We start from the raw sequence: 8,765 nt of genomic DNA on the forward strand, positions 1-8,765 counted from the left end.
GTTGCTTCAAAGTGCATCAACCAAAAAAAACTGGCCCCCTTTGTCGAGAACTAATGCAGAGCTTAACCATAAAGAGAAACAAAAGAAGCTGATAAACTTAAAATAATACAGATGCAGTATAAAAGCAAAAAATGCTGGAAATACTTAGAAGGTCAGGCACCATCAGTGGAGAAAGAAACAGGGTTAACTTGTTAGTCGTGGTTCCATTGGTAGCACTCTTTGAAGGTTTTGGGTTCAAGTCGGGCTCCAGGACTTGAGCACAAAAATCTAGACTGACGCTCCAGTGCAGTATTTGACGGAGTGCTGCACTGTCAAAGGTACCATCTTTCAAATGAGACATTACAATGAAGCCCTGTTTGCTGTCTAAGGTGGATGTACTATTTCGTAAAGGAATTATTCTAGACAATATTTATCCCTCGATGAACTTCACAAAAACATATTATCTCATCATTATCATATTGCTATTTGTGGGAGCTTGCTGTGTGCAAATTGGGTGTGACCTTTTAAAAGTTGCTGGAAAGTGCTTTGGGATGTCACGAAAGGTGAATATAAATGCAAGTCTTTCTTCAACATTTCAGATTAATGATCTCTCGTCAGAACTGATATTATTACAGTAGCTCCTTCTTCTTTGGCCTCCTTGTCTCGAGAGACAATGGGTAAGCGCTTGGAGGTGGTCAGTGGTTTGTGAAGCAGCGCCTGGAGTGGTATTAAAGGCCAATTCTAGAGTGACAGACTCTTCCACAGGCGCTGCAGATAAAATTGGTTGTCAGGGCTGTTACACAGTTGGCTCTCTCCTTGCACTTCTGTCTTTTTTCCTGCCAACTGCTAAGTCTCTTCGACTTGCCACTCTTTAGCCCCGCCTTTACGGCTGTCTGCCAGCTCTGGCGATCACTGGCAACTGACTCCCATGACTTGTGGTCAATATCACAGGACTTCATGATGCATTTGCAGACGTCTTTAAAGTGGAGACATGGACGGCCGGTGGGTCTGATACCAGTGACAAGCTCGCTGTACAATGCATCCTTGGGGATCCTGCCATCTTCCATGCGGCTCACATGGCCAAGGCATCTCAAGCGCCGCTGGCTTAGTAGGGTGTATATGCTGGGGATGTTGGCCGCCTCAAGGACTTCTGTGTTGGAGATACGGTCCTGCCACCTGATGCCAAGGATTCTTCGGAGGCAGCGAAGATGGAATGAGTTGAGACGTCGCTCTTGGCTGACATATGTTGTCCAGGCCTCGCTGCCGTAGAGCACGTTACTGAGGACACAGGCTTGAAACACTCAGACTTTTGTGTTCCGTGTCAGTGCACCATTTTCCCACACCCTCTTGGCCAGTCTGGACATAGCAGCAGAAGCCTTTCCCGTGCGCTTGTTGATTTCTGCATCGAGAGACAGGTTACTGGTGATAGTTGAGCCTGGGTAGGTGAACTCTTGAACCACTTCCAGAGCGTGGTCGCCGATATTGATGGATGGGAAATTTCTGACGTCCTGTCCCATGATGTTCATTTTCTTGAGGCTGATGGTTAGGCTAAATTCGTTGCAGGCAGCCGCAATCCTGTCGATGAGTCTCTGCAGACACTCTTCTGTGTGGGGTGCTAATGCAGCATCGTCAGCAAAGAGGAGTTCCCTGATGAGGACTTTCCGTACTTTGGTCTTCGCTCTAAGATGGACAAGATTGAACAACCTGCCATCTGATCTTGTGTGGAGGAAAGTTCCTTCTTCTGAAGACTTGAACACATGTGAGAGCAGCAGTGAGAAGAAGATCCCACACAGTGTAGGTGCGAGAACACAGCCCTGTTTCCACTCAGGATAGGAAAGGGTCAATTGTGCCTTTCATATTGTCATGGAATGAGGTGATGGTACTTAGTAGCTTTGGTGGACGTCCGATCTTTGCTAGTAGTCTGAAGAGACCGCGTCTCAAGTATATTGTATTACTGTATTATATTATCATCTTATTACCAGTATCCACTGGAACGGTTGCAGGACATCTCTCCACCGGTAAAAACAAGGGGAAGCTCTGTGTTAGGGAGATACAAAAGGAATTATATTAATGTAAGGGACAGCAATCTTTTAATCTATGGAGGTAGGATTTTGCATTTCTATAGTGCCTCTTACCACCTTAGGATGTCTCAAAGTGCTTGACAGCCAATCAAGTACCTTTGAAGTGCTGTGTGTTATTTTCATTGTTAAAACTCATTAAAAAAAATAAAATAGCAGAAAATATAACATAGCTCCATAGATTTAGATCCTGGGGAATCCAAATTGCAAGCCATATATGATTCACATGACCCAGCGATCTGGTCCGTTAAGACCCACAAGCTCCATCTCTATCTTTGTGCTTATATTCCCCCTGACTCACTTTTGTATATCTAAGTTTCTTGCACAACTGGATTGGAACTTAGAATTCACAAGTATGCCATTTTGATTCTCCAGTGGTAAAGCAGCTGTTCCCTCAATGATTGAATTAAGATTTCTCTAACAATTGGGCGGCACAGTGGCGCAGTGGTTAGCACCGCAGCCTCACAGCTCCAGAGACCCGGGTTCAGTTCTGGGTACTGCCTGTGTGGAGTTTGCAAGTTCTCCCTGTGTCTGCGTGAGTTTTCCCAGGGTGCTCCGGTTTCCTCCCACAAGCCAAAAGACTTGCAGGTTGGTAGGTAAATTGGCCATTATAAATTGCCCCTAGTATAGGTAGGTGGTAGGGAAATATAGGGACAGGTGGGGGTGTGGTAGGAATATGGGATTAGTGTCGGATTAGTATAAAATGGGTGGTTGATTGTCAGCACAGACTCGGTGGGCCGAAGGGCCTGTTTCAGTGCTGTATCTCTAAACTAAACAATGGGAGAACAAGCTCTCAAATGTGCAAAACTGAATTAGGCCAATCCAGTGTCATAAGAAATATTTGAACACAAAACAGAATCACAACAACTTGCTATATAGTGACTTTAATGTAATAAAACATCTCAAGGGGCTTCACAGAAGCATTATAAAACAACTTTTGATGCCAAGCTACTGAAAGAATTATTAGGACTGATGGCCAAAAGCTTTGTTGAAGAGGTATATTTTAAGGAGCATCTTAAAGGAGGAGAGAGAGGTGGAGAGATTTAGGGTGGGAATTCAAGAGTTTAGGGTCTAGGCAGCTGAAGGCTCCAATGGTGGAGTGATTAAAATTGGGATGCTCAAGAGGCTAGAACTGGAGGAATGCAGAGCTCTTGGAGGGTTATAGCTCTGTCAGAGATTACAAAGATAGAGAGGGAAGAGGCCATGAAAGGATTTGAAAACAAGGATGAGATTTTTAAAATTGAGGTGTTGCTCGACTAGGATCCAATGTAGGTCAGCGAGCACAGAAGTGAAAGGGAAACAAGACTTGGTGCGACACTGGCAGCAGAGTTTTGGAAGAGTGGTAGTATGGAGAGTGGTAGATGGGAGGCTGGCCAGGAGTGCATTGGAATAGTGAAGTCTAGAGTTAACAAAGGCATGGATGAGGATTTCAGCAGCAGTTGAGATGAGGCAAGGTTGGGCAATGTTACAGAGGTGGAAATAGGCTGTCTTAGTGATCGAGCAGATATGTATTTGGAGCTTATTTCAGGGTCAAATATGACAGCAAGGTTGTGAACAGTCTGGTTCAGCCTCAGGGATGAGGATGGAGTCAATAGCTAAGGAACAGAGTTTGTGCCATGGACCAAAAACAATGGCTTAGGTCTTCCCAGTGTGTAGTTGCAGGAAGCTTCTGCTCATCCAGTACTGGATATCAGACAAGCAGTGAGACAAAAGAGAGTGAGTGGAGGGGTCCAGAGAGTTGGGTGTGGTCAGCATACATGAAGAAACTGCCACTGTGTTTTCGGATGATATCACCAAGGCACATCATGTACCACCTTCTCAAGGGCAATTAGGGATGGGCAATAAATGCTGGCCTTGCCAGCGACAGCCACATTCCATAAAAAAAGGAGGGGGACAAGGACAGATTCTTGGTGGAAAATAGAGGTAATGATGTGCGAGCAGGAAGAAAAGCCATTGCAGCTGATTCTCTGACTACAACTGGAGAGTTAAGAATGGGACCAGGTGAGTGCAGGTCCCATCCAGCTGGGCGACAGTGGAGAGACGTTGGAGGAAGATGGTGTGATCAACCATTGAAGGATTCGAGAGTCGGCAACATATTCAAGGCTTTGATGAAGAAAGGGAGGTTCGAGATGGACTGTGTGCAGGGTTATGGGGAGAAGGCAGGGGAATAGAACTGAGGGAATTGCTTTTTCAGAGACCCACTGTGGACATGATGGGCCGAATGGCCTCCTTCTACGCTGTAATAATCCTGTGATTCTGTGATTCAGTGGCTTGCAAGGACAGAGGGGTCAAACATGTTTTCTTGAGGAGATGGGTGATGATGGCATTTTAGAATGGGAGGGAGACAGTGGACTGAATTTTCTGGCAGGCGTTTGCATCCCGATGTCATGACAATACGGGGACTCAAGCCAGTGCATGTCGTCAAGGCACCCGCCGGCACAGCCGTCCTGGAAGCAGCCTCCTAACTGGATGAATCCGCGTTTGCTGTCCAATTAAGGATGGCAGGCAGGTTCCCAAGATAGGAGCCCCAATCAGAGGACCTGCAGCACAGGCCAACCAGCAGCCCCACCAGGAGAGGTGAGCATTGCTGATGCAGGTAGGGGAACGTGAGGGCGCCTCAATCAAGATGGAGGTGATCTTTGAACAGTTCAGCAATGTTGAAAAATAATGGTCAAAGCTATCAGGTCATCATTGTAAACAGGGAACCCCTTCACAGGATGACTTGTGGCTGCAGCAGTGACCCACAGATTCCCACAGCTCCATGATGGGACAGTGAGAGGAGGCTTCGGGCTGGGTTGGGGGGGCGGGGGTGGTGCCCATCCAATGTCAGGAAGATCCCAGTGGCTTTACCAATTTCCCCCAAGTGGGCACTTAATTATCCTAAATTGGCTACCTGCTGCTACAGGATGGATAGCCAGTGCCGGTTTGACCCTGCCTCCAAGAAGATTGCTTGGAGGCGGCAGCACAGCGGGGAGGTGATCCTATGCTCTACTTTCTCAATTTTCTCCCAGTCCCGCCTCCCAACCCGCTTCCGGGAGACTGAGATAATTCAGCTCAATATCTAAGGAGAGGGAACCATTAACAATATCAGATGACATGGGGGCCAAAAAAGGAAGTTGGGTAGTCAGAGGTTTGGTGGGAATAGAGTCAAGGGAGCAGGAAGTGGACAAGATGAGCTCGGAGGGGCATAAAAGGAGATAGGGGGGAAACAAGATGCAAGTTCCGGGCTTGGGAGTCAGCAGAAAATTTAGGGGCATGTTGGCACAAGAAGTGTAAACACACAGATTGAAATTGGGTCTTTGTGATGTAAGACATGCATCATTAAGGACAGATGCAGCCACCCAGTCTAATCCCACCTTCCAGCATTTGGTCCATAAGGACATATCCAGAAACCTTTTAAATGAGTTGAGGGTTTCTACCTCTACTACCCTTTCCAGACCCCCACCATCCTCTGGGCGAAAAACAATTTCCTCATCTCCCCTCTAATCTTTCTACCAATCACTTTAAATCTATGCCCCCTAGTCACTGACCTCTCTGCTAATGTAAATAGGCCCTTCACCTCCACTCTATCCAGGGCTCTCAGAATTTTGTACATTTCAATCAGATCTCCCCTCAGCCTTCTCTGTTCCATGGAGAAAAACCCCAGCCTATCCAATTTTTCCTCATAGCTGCATTTTTCCAGTCCCGACAACATCCTCATAAATCTCCTCTGTACTCTGTACTATGCCATCAGTTTATTAATCCACTGAGCCATCAGAATAGTGATAAATAATCAATTGAAATTATAAATGTTTCTCTGCCATATCCATAACAAAATAGATTAGATGGTGGTTTAGTATACAACTATCAACACAGGAAGGAATGTTAGATATAAAATTTAAACCAGAAAGCAAGAGATAAATTGCAAATCAATTTAAGCAGATTTTGTGTTATATTTCTGCTCATTCACAGTTAATGGATGAAAAATCTCACCCATGAGTCTCCCTTTCAAAGTGAGATAAATTAAACTTGGTCACATATTTAAACAAAAAAATGAGTTTCGCAACAAATTAGCAAAATGTAAAACATAAGTCTATCATTTAGAGTATCTCAACATTATAGCTGGTGTCTTCTTTCAAACTCTTTATTTACCATAGATTACAGTTTCTAATTTAAAGCAAGCAGTGAACAGATGGAGTGTGCCTGAAGGTTAGCAGTATTGCTTGTCTGCTGCATGCGTGGAAGTGATATGGGACGTCTCTGTACACTCCTGACCTCTTCAATTGATGATGATATATCACGGTGTCAGATCATAAGGCTCAACCTGAACCTAAAACTCAGATCTACTGAAATAAATAACGTTTATACAGGAACAAAATAAACCAGCAGATGAAGTGATTCAATTTTCAACAGCAATACTTAATAAAGTTGTTTCCAAAACCAAAATAATAAATTGTTCCAATTACTTTAACTGAATCTTGTGATGATTGTTATATGGAAAATTTCTATTGTCAGAATTCTCACTCATCAACAACAATAACAACTTACATTTCTCTAGCACCTTTAATGTAATTAAAAAGTTCCAAGGCGCTTCACAGGAGTGTTATAAAACAAAATGGGCGGCACAGTGGTTAGCACTGCAGCCTCACAGCTTCAGCAACCCGGGTTCAATTCTGAGTACTGCCTGTGTGGAGTTTGCACGTTCTCCCTGTGACCGCGTGGGTTTTCACTGGGTGCTCCCGCCAAGACTTGCAGGTGATAGGTAAATTGGCCATTGTAAATTGCCCCTAGTGTAGGTAGGTGGTAGGGAATATGGGATTAATGTAGGGTTAGTATAAATGGGTGGTTCTTGGTCGGCACAGACTTGGTGGGCCGAAGGACCTGTTTCAGTGCTGTATCTCTAAATAAAAAATATGACACCAAGCCACATTAGGAGATATTCAATCAGGTGACCAAAAGCTTGGTCAAAGAGGTAGGTTTTAAGGAGTGTCTTGAATGAGTAAAGAGTGGCTTAGGGAGGGTATTCCAGAGCTCAGGGCATAGGCAAATGAAGGCGTGGGCACCAATGGTGGAGCGATTAAAATTGGGATGCACAGGCGGCCAGAATTAGGGGTGCGCAGAAGCATTGAAGTTTCGCGGAACTAGAGGAGATTACAGAGATAGGGAAGGGTGAGACCATGGAAGGATTTGAAAACAAGGATGAGAATTTTAAAATCGAGGCTTTGCTGGACCGGAAGACAATATAGGTCAGCGAGCACAAGGGTAATAGGGGAACAGGACTTGGTGCGAGTTAAGATGCGGGCAGCAGAGTTTTTGATGACCTCAAGTTTACGGAGGGTAGAATGTGGGAGACAAGCCATGAGTGCATTGGAATAGTTATGTCTAGAGGTAAGAAAGGCATGAATGAGGGTTTCAGCAGCAGATGAGCTGAGATGGGATGAAGTAACGGAGCTGGAAATAGGCGGCCTTAGTGATGGCACGAATATAAGGTCAGAAGCTTATCTCGGGGTCAAATGTGACACCAAGGTTGCGAACAAACTGGTTTAATCTCAGACTGTTACCAGGGTGAGAGATGGAGTCAGTAGCTAGGGAAGCGAGTTTGCAGCAGGGACTGAAAACAATAGCTCCAATCTTCCCAATATTTAATTGGAGGAAATTTCTGCTCATCCAGTACTGGATGTCAGATAGGCAGTCTGATAATTTAGCAATAGTGGAGGCATCGAGAGAAGTAGTGGTAAGGTAGAGCTGGATGTCATCAGCATAAATGTGGGTGGATACTAATGCTGTGCATTTGCATGATGTCACTGAGGGGCAGCATGTAGATGAGAAATAGGAGGGGGCCAAGGATAGATCCTTGGTGGACACCAGAGCGTAATGGTGCAGGAACAAGAAGAGAAGCTAATGCAAGTAATCATCAGGATACGATTAGACAGATAAGATTGGAACCAAGAGAGAACAGTCCCACCCAGCTGGACAGCAGTGGCCAGGCGTTGGAGGAGGATGGTGCGTCAACGACGTCAAAAGCTGCAGCCAGGCTGAGAAGGACGAGGAAGGAAAGTTTACCGTACCGTGACAGGGGCGGGAACCTGATTGGAGGGATTCAAACATGGAGTTCTGTGAATGATGGGCACAGGTTTGGGAGGCGACAACACGCTCAAGGACTTTGGAGAGGAAAGGGAAGTTGGAGTTGGGACGGTGATTTGCAAGGATGGTGGGGTCAAGGGTTTGTGTTTTGCACTGTGAAGTGCAAGGTGAACATTTAAACTGAATGAACAAAACTTCCTCCGGCTGCTACTTAGACATGTCCTACACTTCCTTTCTAATGTAGTCTATCTTTTTTAATGGACACCCCTGCTTCTTTCTTGAGAGGATTGTCATAAAATTAATTATCTCTGGCACCTTAGGACATCCCAAAGCCATGAAGTACAGTCGCTATTGTAATGCAGGGACACGTGGCAGCCAATTTGTGCACAGCAAGCTCTCACAAACAGCAATATGATAATGATCAGATACTCTATTTTAGTGATAATAATTGAGGGATAAGTATTGGCCAGGACACCAGAGATAACACAGAGCCTCGGATTAATGTCTCATCCAAAAGGTAGCACCTCTGACAGTGCAGCCCTCCTTCAGTACTGCACTGGAGTGCCAGCCTATACAATGTTTTTTTTTCAAAAAATATACTTTATTCATAAAATTTGTAAAAGTACATTACATAATAGTTCAAAT

The sequence above is a fragment of the Heterodontus francisci genome, chromosome 20 (genome assembly GCF_036365525.1).
Source record: "Heterodontus francisci isolate sHetFra1 chromosome 20, sHetFra1.hap1, whole genome shotgun sequence".
NCBI lineage: Eukaryota > Metazoa > Chordata > Chondrichthyes > Heterodontiformes > Heterodontidae > Heterodontus > Heterodontus francisci.